The sequence below is a fragment of the Pinus tabuliformis genome, chromosome 1_2, assembly GCF_031772625.1.
Source record: "Pinus tabuliformis cultivar Carrire ecotype Pingquan chromosome 1_2, CPIR1, whole genome shotgun sequence".
Taxonomy (NCBI): domain Eukaryota; kingdom Viridiplantae; phylum Streptophyta; class Pinopsida; order Pinales; family Pinaceae; genus Pinus; species Pinus tabuliformis.
In genome coordinates this window covers 336,566,674-336,580,085 of record NC_142298.1, presented here as the reverse complement: position 1 = coordinate 336,580,085, position 13,412 = coordinate 336,566,674, and the positions used below count along the sequence as shown (strand labels likewise).

At 38.7% G+C, this 13,412-nt stretch overlaps 1 pseudogene; it reads right to left on the bottom strand.

The window, feature by feature from the left end:
- The window catches only part of LOC149205752 (aldehyde dehydrogenase family 2 member C4-like), a 36,721-nt pseudogene extending 23,930 nt beyond the window's left edge, over positions 1 to 12,791 (bottom strand).
- Positions 12,792 to 13,412: the final 621 nt, after the last annotated feature.

Sequence of the window (13,412 nt, the reverse complement as noted above, 5' to 3'; positions counted from 1 at the left end):
AGCAGATTTGGTTGCCCACATAAGCTTATAACAGATAATGCAGCAGCCTTCAAGGCAAAAGAGTTGGTGGAAATATGTGACTCAATGGGCATTAAACTTGTTCATTCCACCTCATATTACCCCCAAGGGAATGGTCTAGCAGAATCCTCTAATAAAAGTCTGATTAGGATTATTAAGAAGCTGTTAGAGGATAATAAGAAGAATTGGGATGCCAAGCTGAAGTATGCACTTTGGGCGGACAGAGTGACCATTAAGAGATCTACAGGCTGCTCTCCCTTCAAGCTGGTATATGGTACTGATGTTGTTTTCCCCATTCAACTTACCCTCCCTGTCGCAAAGCTGCTCCAAACAGCACAAAATGAAGAAGATGAGATGGCCAACAGAATCACTGATTTAACAGAATTATATCAGACCAGAGAACAACTGATTGAAAAAGCCACAGCGCATCAGCAAAAGATCAAGGAAGCCTTTGACAAGAAGACAAAAGGAAACAATTTCCAGGTTGGGGATTTGGTCATGAAATGGGATGCTTTAAAGGAAAAGAAAGGCAATCATGGGAAGTTTGATGCTCTCTGGACAGGCCCTTTCATCATTGCACAGATTCAAGGAAACAATACCTTCATACTGAAAAGTATGGGAGGGGAACTAGTCTTTGATGGCCCTGTTAATGGGCGGTTTCTGAAAAATTATGTGATTTAAGGTCTTTTGGCCTTAAAAGCTGTAAATATTTTGCTTTTGTCAGTTTTTAGTGTAGCTGTAATAGACTCCATGCCCAATGGAACACTAGGAATTTTGGCTAATTTGTTTGTCGCTGGAAAGGCATTGATCTGCAGGTTCTTGAGACCTCACAGGGAGGATCTCATCCCCAGAAGGAGCCAATGTTAGCTCTGCTACTAAGCAAGGATTCCATATGGTCGGAGACAGGCTTGGTTTGCTTGATTGTGCCCAAAAGGATCCATGCATGTTGTTCAGATCTTCAAAGTTTGGTTAATGGTCCTCCACCGATCAAAGCTATCGCAAAGGAAAGCCCTAGGGAAGGCGGAAATGATCTATCGAGAGGCTTAAAATACTCCAAAACTAGCAAAATTCAAATTTGCAGTCCTAGCAGTTCAAATGAGCAACAGCCGTTAGATCCGGCCGATAAACGGTCCAGATCGCATCGGCGGGTCGAAATTGGAGGAGGCAGATCAGCGGATTATATCGCGTCGGCAGATCGCATCGGCAGGATGGCAGTGGCAGTGGCAGTGACAATGATGTGGCATCGCCGATGAGTGATCGCCGACATCGCGTCGGCGTGTCGCTATCGGGCGATTCAATAGGAGCATGGCCTTTGCATATATGAATGACCGCCGATTGGTCGGATCCGACGGGCATACAATGTTGTGTTCTATAGTATTTCGGGTCCGCAGTGTTTACTTTTTTCGCATCGGTATTTCGCTGTCGCGACTGTCAAAGTGGGCATGGCCTTTACCATGGTTATGTTCCGACCTGATAAGCCAGACCCGATGACGTTATAAGTGGTTTTTGATGAATTATCGGGTCCGCGGTGTTTTCGCTATCGGCAAAACCAAAGGGGCGGGGCTCTAATATAAGGCATGCCTCTGATTCGATGGGTCGGATCTGACAATGTTATGAATCATTTCTCATAAAATTTCAAATCCGCCGAAGTAATTGTTCATGGTTTTGAGGCAGTTTTGCGTGTATTTTCAAAAAATTTGGCCTATTTAAAGATGCATTGCAACCAAAGAGGCGGACCTGATAGAAAAGATATATGTGTGGGCATTTGATACTTAAAGAATAGCAAGGTGAGTGTTATTTCTCAGCGGCGCAGAAATAATTAATGCAGGCCTGCAGCAGTACAGTGTAGTAGGCAGCTGCCTTCAATCGACAGTATGGCTTAACAGGAAGCAAGACGTGCCTCAGATAGATCAACATTTATCAGTCATGATTGACCCATGGTTGAAGCTTTCAAGTCCAGATGAAGCATTGTGGGCGGGAATGAACAGTGTAGCAATGTTTCATTATTGCCAAGCCAGGCAGTCATATTGGAGCCATTCAATGATTCAACAGCAGCTTTTAATCGGCAGTATGGCCGAGGAGGAGATAGGACGCCACAGATCCAGTCAAAGAATTCAGTGGTTATGGGATTCGTCCATACTTCGTCTCACCTGCCCTAGAAGGATAGCAGAGCACCAGAGAGGGACAAATTTATTCAAAGCACGGCCAGAATTGTACCAAAGGCCCATTCTTGAATGTAAATATGGTTGGTGGCCATTTATGGGCTCCTCCACGTATTGTTCAGCAGAGATATTTTGTATTGTAGCAGTGTATATACTCAGAACTGAGATGTAATGGATGATGAGTGTTTGATGAATGAAAGCTTATAGTAGACTTTTAACTTCTGGAGACTGTTAATACTATGAGACCTGCAGCTTCTGGTCTTGATTTCCATTAATACAAGCTTCTTTTGTTGTCACCTGCTCACTTTTCACTTCTTGTCTTCTTGTTCTAGGCTGTGCCTGCTTACATTTATTTATGTGCTGTAAATGTTTGATATCAGAGGGGCTGTCATCCCATCTCTGTATTATGATTTAGTGGCTCATTGAAGCTGTTTGCAGGTTGCTGTTGTTCAAATAGCAGAGAGTTGTCATCCTCACTGTCTATTGAATAATAGTCGTGCAGATCCTCTAACTGATTGCAGCTGGCCATCACAGAGCTCTGTGCGTCTGCTGGTGCAATCAGTCTTCTCCATTATCACTTTTTCCTTAAACCGTGAGTAGTTGGGGGTTGAAAGCCTTGTAGTTTGTGGGTCTTCACCCATGCCTGGGGTAAATCATAGTAGGAGTGGTTATCTGGCTTGAAGGTGCTGCACATATTTCATTTATCCATCATTTCATCCAACAAAAATGTTGAATTTTTAATGTTCCTAAGTATCACTGATTTACAACCTAGGTGAGTTTCTTGGGGTGATAACAGGCACCTCAATAGTTTCTCCACAATCCTCCTTTCTTCAAGGGTTTCTCCATGAGTCCTTATCTGTGTGACCAAACCAATTACATGTATGAAGAATGAGTCAATGTTGTCTGACTCCTTCATGCACAAATTCTCAAAATCTTTCCTCAGCAACTGCAGTTTAGCTGTCTTCACTTTCTCCATGCCTTGATAGGCTGTTTTGAGAGTGTGCCATGCATCTTTGGATGTCTTAGCTGCTGCTAACCTTGGAAACAGGCTTCCATGCACTGCCTGATACAAGAAGAAGAGGGCTTTTGAGTCCTTCTTCTTGTGGCTCTTTAACAGATCCTTCTCTCCCTGAGTTAGTGCATTAAACTCATTTTCATCTGCTGGTTGTTCAAAACCATCTTCAACTATTTCCCATAAGTCTTGGGAAGCAAACAAGGCTTTCATTGTTATTGCCCAATAGTCATAGTTTTTGCCATCAAATAATGGGAGCTCCATACCCATGCTATTGCTGGTGCTGGTGCCAGCCATTTTTGCACTCTTAACTATGCTTCAAATACTTCACTTGGATTCTTTTGCCTGAGTCTTCACACTGCTGGAGAAGTTGTTGCAATAAGAATCCTTCCTTCAGCTTCTTTGAACCCTTCAAAGAGCCTAACGTAGCTCTGATACCACTATTGGGGATTTTTCTGTCAAAATCCCAAAAACAAAATCACAGAACACAGAGACAATGCTCTGTTTCAAACACAAGATCTTTAACACAGCGGAAACTTTAAAAAAAAATTACTTGCAGCTGACAGAGTTTTCACACACACCACAAATTTCTTTTCATTAATAAAAACTGTTGTTACAAAACATTGGTCTTCCTCTCTCTCAGAGGGATTCACAAGGAACTTCCAGTTCCATACAAAAACTACTCTGTCTCTCCTGAGAAATACTCTGTCTCAGCTTTGTAAATCAACACACTGCTGTGTAGAATTACATACAAATTTCTCTGCGTTCTATTTTTTCACTTCTTCGCACTGCTGTGCATTACAATACAATTACATGGGCACTGCTGCGTCTCCCCTCTTCACTCTCATCTTACCCAAAAAAAACATTACACAATATATATATGACAACAAAATGACTTACATACGTTTTCACTTGCCAAGTTGCCGTAAAATAAAAAACAATAAAATTAAATGATTTTACCAGCTTTTACTTGTGCCCATACTCCCGCTGGAATAAAATTAAAAACTTCATCAAAACTTACCAACCCACATTAAATTGCATTTACTATTTTACTGACATTTACTGACGGTAAGTAAAGCTTTTACTTCACGTAAAATTTCATTTAATGCTGGCCTATACTTCACCCATTGACTTTATTTAAATCGCATCGCAGAATCCCATTTGGTCGGAACACAAAATTGGGGCACACACATATGATGCGATCTGCGATATGTGATCGCATCGCATCGCACCATCGCAATCGCCAGAAAACACAACACATATCGGAGGGTGACAAGGTGAGTTGCGATTTGCGATATGCAATAGATCGCATCGCAAATAAAATAAACTTGCAGTTGAAATTATATTTCAACACACATTACCAGAAATTTTTGAATGTGACATGTGATTAGAAGTAGTATAAATACATCTTAAATATAAATTTAATATGAAGCTAGAAAGATCTAATTTCTTCACTGTGATAATGGACGAATCTCAATTAGCTCTGAACTGAACGAGTCAAGCCTTAGAGATTGCCTAACGATCCTTTTGAGATTTTCAAATACATGTGATGTGTGACCTTCCATTTTTAATACTTGTGATGTGTAACCTTTCATTTTTAATATTATTTGCCAATTGTAAATACTTCTTGATATCTCTGCAACGTTTTCTTGACAGCCCCTCATACGTCTCCTTTGCTTGGTTTATTAGATACGACGCCTGAGTCAACAAAAACAAGATAATGAAATTCAAGTAACGAATTGTTAAATTCACTGGACGACCACGCTGGAGATTAACGTGTTCCGAATTAAATACAAATAATCACTTGTAGTCTTCAAGGAAGGATTCGGTAAAAAAATTACTTCAAATACGATTTCTCTGCTTTTCCTTTTAAATTAATGTCTGAATAACGATTAAAATAGCTAACACAGCTCCTTCAAAGCCTACACATGAATAAGTAAGAGGAGCTCTGACCCCATTATTAATATTGTTATACACCAAAACAGAGACATGCTGGACGGAAATATTACAAGGTAGAAGTAGCTAGGAGCAGGGTGATCAGTGAAATATATATATGTTGCATGAGTTTTAGGACACATGAGAATTTTGGGAATTTAGGTAAAGTTGTGAGTAACTGCTAAAGATTTTCCAAAATTTATAAGAAATGGTTAATCAAAATAGTAATATTATATAATAAAAAATAAAAAATATATATAATTTTTTCTTTAATTATATAATTTATATAATAATCAAAATTTATATTGAATCAAAATATTTAAATTAATTTAAATAAGTATATAATATTTTTTATATAAAAATATATTCTATGGGTGTTTTTTTCTTTGAATTTTTTTTTTTATATATAAAATGTCAAGTTCATCATCAATTCTCTTCTCTTACACATGAACAGTCTTTGTAACAATTTGGCTTAAAAATACAAAGGAACAATTTTACATATGTTTCTCTAGTTTAATTTCTAAGAGAAAAAACAAAGCAACTCTAATGTTTAAGCATTGACTAACACATGCAATATGCACACACAATCTTCTGTAAGATATATACATAAACAACAAAAGAAATATTCATCATCATGACATCCTAGATATTGCCCTTAAGTAGAGGTTCCACACGCTTCTTTAACCCATCAAGAGTTTGCTCCAGTTTCTCAATTAAGCATTTATGTGTTCACGATGTCTTTGGTCTTTCTTCCTGCGAAGGTTTCAACATAGGCTCATGTTTTGTGGGCATTTCAACATAATTCTCTATAGGCTTTGTATTCCCCAACCCCAATGACCGACGAAACTCAAAAAAACAGTCTTCAAAGCTCATTGGAGCTCCGGTTGAAAGGGTGACGTTCCCACATAGTTCGAAAGCTCACGTTCCCATACAGGTTCAAAGCTCCCCAGAATGCGTGAACCATTGGAACGGGTTTCCCACGAACAATGTAACTATATATATATATATATATATATATATATATATATATTATAAGTTTCTCAATTAAGCATTTATGTGTTAAGGATGTCTTTGGTCTTTCTCCCTGCGAAGGTTTCAACATAGGCTCATGTTTTGTGGGCATTTCAACATAATTCTCTAGAGGCTTTGTATTCCCCAACCCCAATGACCGACGAAACTCAAAAAAACAGTCTTCAAAGCTCATTGGAGCTCTGGTTGAAAGGGTGACGTTCCCACATAGTTCGAAAGCTCACATTCCCATACAGGTTCAAAGCTCCCCAGAATGCGTGAACCATTGGAACGGGTTTCCCACGAGCAATGTAACTATATATATATATATATATATATATATATATATATATATATATATTATATATATATAATATATATATTGGAAGAGGTTTCCCACGAACAATGTAACAAAATATATATAAATATATATTAAAACTCCCGAAAAAGAAATTCCACCTTCCCAAAGTATTCACTTTGTAGATAATCGAGGGAGATTTTTGCCAAATTCTCATGCTAGTTTGTTTCAACTCATTGAGGATTACTATATATGAGAAATTTTCGGTTTCCTATAAATAACGAGGAAGATTATGTGGGCATGTTTTTTACATCGTTATTGTGTAAAATTTACTTTATATGGATATGGTGAGTTAAATTAACTTTTACTGCTTTTACACCAGCCTAGATCCATCTTGACCCAGATCTATCAAGGGCAGAGAAGGATCCAATCTCTCGAGGTGCAAACCTCTTTTTTGAGTTCAAAACTTGAGGAAATGTTTGCACCTCTAGATATTTCATCTCTCTGGGAGCTTGATAGATTCAGGCTAATATGTATCTAAGCTAGTTATATAATACTATATAATATCTATACTTGTATATGTGTCTTTTTCTTATTCCCACTGCCCCCCTCCCTCTTCCTCTCTCTCTTCCATCCTGCTCTTGTCACTGCCCCCTCTCTCTCTCTAACTTTCTCCCTCTATTTCTTTCTTCTTCCTTCCCTCTCTCTCCCCCTCCAACTCCATCTCTCTCCTTCTCTCTCTTCAGTCCTTGCTTTCTCTTTATCTCCCACCTAGCTCTTTTTCTCCCCCCCATCACACACTCTCTCTCTCTTCTCCATATTTGTGCCTCCCTCTCTCTCTCTCTCTTTCCCTTCTCTCCTTGTCTCTCTCCCCACCTCTTCTCTCTCTTCCCTCCTCTCCTATCTCCCTCTATCTCTCCATCTCTCCCTTTCACTACCTCTCTCTCTCCACCTCTATCTCCCTATGTATTTGTTCTTTCTTCCCTCTCTTCCCCCCTGTTCTTTCTTCTTCTCTTTCTCCCCTCCTTGCCTCTCTCTCCACCTCTATCTCCCTATGTATTTGTTCTTTCTTCCCTCTCTTCCCCCCTCTTCTTTCTTCTTCTCTTTCTCCCCTCCTCTCTCTCTCCCGCCATCACTCACACACACACACTTTGTCTCTGTCTCCATATTTGCCCTCCAACTTTGTCACTATATCCCTTCCTCTCTCCCTCCCCTCTCTTCCCTTCGTTGCCATGGTTTGGATACTTAGTTAAGATGGATCTATGTTGGTTTTTACTAATACCATTTGTATTATATAAATTTCATGTCTTTAAATATAAAAATATTCTCATTTCTTATTTTATTAAAACCTTAATTTAATTTCTATGGGAACATTTTTAGTAGTATTGGAGATAGAGGATTTAGATATATCTCAAAACTAATTATAACCTTTTTCCTGTTAGCTTGTTATAAAGTTAAATTAAAATAAAATGTTTTCATTTTGAAATAAGTTATGGTTTTTGAGCATGTGGTATTGATATGTCATGGTATTCACTGATGGTATTCTAACAAAGTCTATTTACAAGTTAATAATATCCCTGGTAAAATGGGATGAATTTCTTACAATAAAACCAAATACATAATAGTTTGTTAACATAAAAAATTTTTGCCAATTATATTATTACTTATCCACAAAAATAATTTATAGTGTTAATTTTAATTTTATATTTAATTTGTCCGCATGGGGTAGCTCAAGTGGCAATGGCCGTGGAAATGAAGTCTCACTGAACTGGAGATCTTGGGTTCGATTCTTGTGCTACCCTCCCTGTAAATGGGGTGAATAACGGACATGTAAAAACTCGAAAATGAGAAAGTCCCACCTAAACTTACAAAAAAAATATATTTAATTTAATTTTCAAAATATTTGTTATATTATTAATTTATTGATTTTTAATAAAAATTAATTAAATATATAAATAAATTGGAAAGGATTTGAATTAATTTATTATTTTTAAAATCGGAATTTCAGTATATTTTAATTCTTATAAAGAAGGAAAATCCAAATTTCCCCTCTATATTTATTAAAATATAATTTATCCAACATAAGGTCGGCTATAGAAAGGATTGTTAATGGCATAAACCGTCATGTTTAAACTATATGTACATTGAGGGTTTGTCGTTCTTCCTTGAAAATAATAATTGCCATAGTTTAATTATATTATTTTTTGAAAATAATAATTGCCATAGTTTAATTATATTATTTTTTTTCTAAAAATTATAGAAATTTTGGTAATATTTTGATAAAATTTTCTAGAGATTTTTGTAAATTTAGATTATGATTGTCAAATTTTAAGATTTGGGGTGTTTCAAAAAATTTTGATAATATTGAATCTATTTTTATCGTAAAAAACATAATTCAAACAATATTACTTCGTGAAATCTTTTTGTCCAATACCAATTACTTTTAACGATCTAGAGAATTCCTCCTAACAATGTTATAATAATTCAATATTCCTAACGAACCAATTGATACAACATCTCAACCACAATCATCATTAACTTTAACCTATATATTTTTAAATTTAAAAATAGTGTTGATGACATTGTTGTTAGATCTTTAATTGTCCTTGACTTTGCATATTAAAGTTTAAATCTAAAATTAATTTTGATAGCATTGTTGTGGGGAAAGGATTCCTAGGTCTTTTATGAGAAAAACGTTTTCCCCTGGAAAAATCGTAATCTTTCATTATCTTGAAAAAATACATATTGTAGATGCTTGATGCATATGCTATTGTGTCTATCAACCTTCTAGGGGCTCAGTATAAGATCAAAAATATCAACATAAAACCAGAAACATCACGCAGGATGTTCGTTGTAGTTCTTCTATTTATATGTACATATTACCACACAAGGCCCTGTAGAAAGTTTTGTCCACTATATACATAAAAACTGTTCAAAAATATCAAAGTTTATATCAGATATTCAGTTCAAGGGCTGTCCGCCCTATGGTAATGTGGGTCTATGTAAGGTCGCTGATAGTATTGGTATGCATTTGACCCACGCTGCTCCTGGATCAACCACTCTCCTCGGGGAAGTGACGTGGCCGCCTTGGATAGTTGGTCGGCACTGCTTTTGTGTTCCCTGTAAATATGATTGCAAGTAATGTCATTAAAATGAGCCATCAATATATTATTTCATCCAAAATATTACTGAGTGAATGTGTGTGGAAAACAGTGATATTATTGAACCAATCTATAATGATCTTCTAATCTCCAAATATATGAATGTTCATGCAGTTATGTCCCAATGAGAAATGCATGAGATGACGTAGAGTGATGAGTTCAGCAAAATTGTTTGAGCCAATCCCCAAACCCATCCGGACTTTATAGAAATGTTGATCACTGATGTATAAGATGAAACCACCCCCGCATCCCTGCTGCTAGGCTGCACCATCAAAAAAATCCCAAGGGATATTTTTATCAATATGTGGAGGGTCGTGGGGTCTTCGGGTGCGAGGTTGGGGAGGCTCAGGCATCTCATTATAAGCCGATATTATAAGTGCTGAAAGATGCGGCCAGCTCACAGGTTTGTCATCAAAGATGATCCGGTTCCGGGACAACCAGAGGTACCAACTGATAATTAGAGGGAGACTCTGTAGTTTAGATCCTTTGTGCCGGTGATACCATGTTTCCCAAACTCTGTTTAAATCATCGCCTTCCCAAGAACCCGTGAAATGTATAGATGAGGAGATGATTTGACACAGCTTCATCAAGACTGTGCAGTTCAGGAAAAGGTGTTGAATCGATTCAGCTACACTTTTACATAAAGTGCACCAGGTAGGCCTGTAGAAAGCTCTATGCATGAGGTTTTCACCTGTGGGAACTATACCTTTTAGTATGCACCAAAAAAAGAGTTTGGTTGGTGGAGGCACAGTAAGTTTCCATATTTCCTTCCACCAAAAAGTGATCAAATCTGGCACCTTATGTGAGATCAGTGCTAAGTAGCCCACCTTTGGAGTGTATATACCGTTTTCATATTGATGCCATATAAGCTCATCCGATCCCTATTTGATCCTAATGTGCGATTCTGAGAGAGCATTTATATAATTGTTCCATTCTTGGTGCCAGCAGAGTGGTAGATTAATTTAAAATGCGGATTTCGATTGCTGTGCAAAAATGGAAGTATTGAGAGGATCCGCAATGTCAGCGAGGACCTTAATTTCGCGGGAGTTTAGATGCTGTATTAGCAGCCTGGATAATAGATGTCTGCCACCACTCCCATTCCATGGATCTTCTCCAATGCAAGCCAAAGATCCATCGTTAATTTTCCAAACCAGAATTTCCCTAATGAGGGGCAATGAATTTAGGAGTGCTTTCCATACAGATGAAATGTCGGATTTGGTCCAATTTGGGAGCTGGATCAATTCCATGATGTTCAGAGGCCAAATGTATTTGTGATATGTGATGCTAGTCCAAAGATTATGTCCTGTGAGTAATGTCCACCCCATTTTAGCAGCTAGTGCCTGTGCAAATAGGGGCAGATCTTTAAGTCCCCAGCCTCCCCATTTTTTGGGCTGTGCTATCTTTTTCCATCCCACCCATGAAAAAATCCGTTTGTCCTGGTTCCCATTCCATAGATATCTGTTACAAATTTGGTGTAACCTTGCCAAGATGCTTATCGGAATCCATGCAAGTGCCATCCAATAGATCGGTGTAGCCTCCAGTACAGATTTAACTAATACAAGCCGATCGGCTCTGGATAAATATCAGTGACTCCAATTGTTAAGCCTATTTTCCAGTTTAGAGATGAGCCAAGTCTAGTTAGTTATCTTCTGGCAGACAGGCTTGATCCAGAAACCTAGATATTTAAGGTCGTGATCTAGGGGGCTAATGCAGTATGGAAATAGATGATGAGCATATTAAGACTCATGGATGGAAGTTCGTGTAAAAGTGATGGTTGATTTTGAATGGTTTGCAAGCATCCCAGTGGCAGATGAGAATAGGGTGAGAATTTTCGAAAAAGTGCGGGAATCCCTGATACTGCCATCAAGAAAAATAATGACATCGTCCATGAACAGAAGATGGGTGAGAAAAAAATCATCAGATATCTTGAGCCCACAAAAGTCTCCATCTCTCTTGGCTGAAGAAATCAATCGACTAAGACTATCCATGAAAATCAAAAAGAGAAGAGGAGACAGGGGAAAACCCTGTCTGAGCCCGCGTTCAGAGTGGAAAAAATGATATGCAGACCCATTGATTAGAACACTAAAGGTAGGAGTGGTGATACAGGCCATGATCCAGGTGATGAAAATATTGGGAAATACCAGATGGATAAGGAGCGTCTTGATGTAGAGCCAGCTGACATGATCAAATGCCTTTGCCAAATCAATCTTTAGGGTGATGGCCTTATGGTGACTAGTCCAGATGGTGTGAATGGCTTCTTGGGCCGAGCCGATAGCTTGATGGATCTGGCGATGTTCTAGGAAAGCAAATTGTTGAGGGGAAATGTGACGAGACAGGATAGGATGAAGGCGATTTGCAATGATCTTGGAAATGATCTTATAGAGACAATTGCACAGAGAAATGGGACGATAATCATCGAAAGAGGAAGGGGAATATGATTTGGGAATAAGGGCGATGAAAGTCGAGTTGATGGCATTATACATTGTCCCAGATGCTCGGCATTCCTCCACTACCCTTAGTAGATCATGACTGATAAGCTCATAGAAGGCAAGGTAGAATTCAATGGTCCAACCATCCAGACCCGGGCTTTTTTCCTTTTTGAACCATTTTAAAGTGCCCTCAAGCTCCCCAGGTGTCACAGGGTCAGATAATGTCGCAGCCTCATCCTCATTTACAAACCTGGGGAAGTGTCCAGCAATATTGATAATATCTGCAATAGTCGAGCCAGGGGGTTGTTTGTAGAGGTTCCTGAAGTGAGTAGATCCCAGGTGGGAGAGCTTGTTAAAGGTATCAGCCACTCCTCCCTCTAGCAATGGAATGTTCCATATGGTATTTGTGACCTTTCTGCCTTTTGCATAGTTATGGAAGAACCGAGTGTTATCATCTCCTGCTTTTAACCATATGGCTCTCCTTCGAAGACAAATGGATTCCTCTATATCTTTTAGTATCTTTGACTTCTGGTTTTCTAGCTCCACCAGGTGGGATTTTTCATCTGCAGTGATAAACCCTAAGCCTCGCTCATCCAATAAGGAGCAGAGTTCTGATTCTATATGTAGGAGGGCTGAGTTCTCCCTCAGGTGTTTTTCTCTGGCCCATTTGATAGAGAGGTGCTTGAGCTATGATAGATTGTAGCAGAAACCTTTAGCAAATGAAACAGATCGATCAATCGGATTAGCAACCCAGAATTCCTTGACCATATTAATATATGATGGATCCTGAAGCCAACCGTGATTGAACTTGAATGGTGCTTTTGGCTTTTGGTGAGGTCCCAAGATCTCTAGGTATATTGGGTAGTGATCCGAAATGCCTCCAGTTCCAACCCATTGTTTGTAAAAATGCAGCTATTGAATAAGGGACCCTTTCATGATGAATTTGTCTAGTCTGCGAGCAAGGGCGGCCTCACCAATTCTTCTATTCCTCCATGTGGGGAGTGGTTTGTTCATAGGTACATCAATCAGGTTATGTCTCTCCAGAAGATCAGTCATATAGCCTGTGATTGAGTCCACTTGTGCCATGGATCCCCAAGATTCACCATATCCCAGGGAGAAATTTAGATCACCCCCAATAATGATATTGTCAGCAGAGAAGATGGAGAGCCCCAACAGATTTCGCCAAAAATGCTCCCTTTGTTGACATGGGCCATAGATGTTAATAACCCTAAGGCTGGTCCCTAGGTCTGCCGAGAAGAGATCTATACCCATAAACCCCCGTCCTCCCTTGGACGCTTGTGCTTTAGATGCTGAAGGATTGTAGCCAATCACAAGGCCCCTAGATCACCCAGTAGAATCCATGGCCAAAAAATGCCACCCCGCAAATAT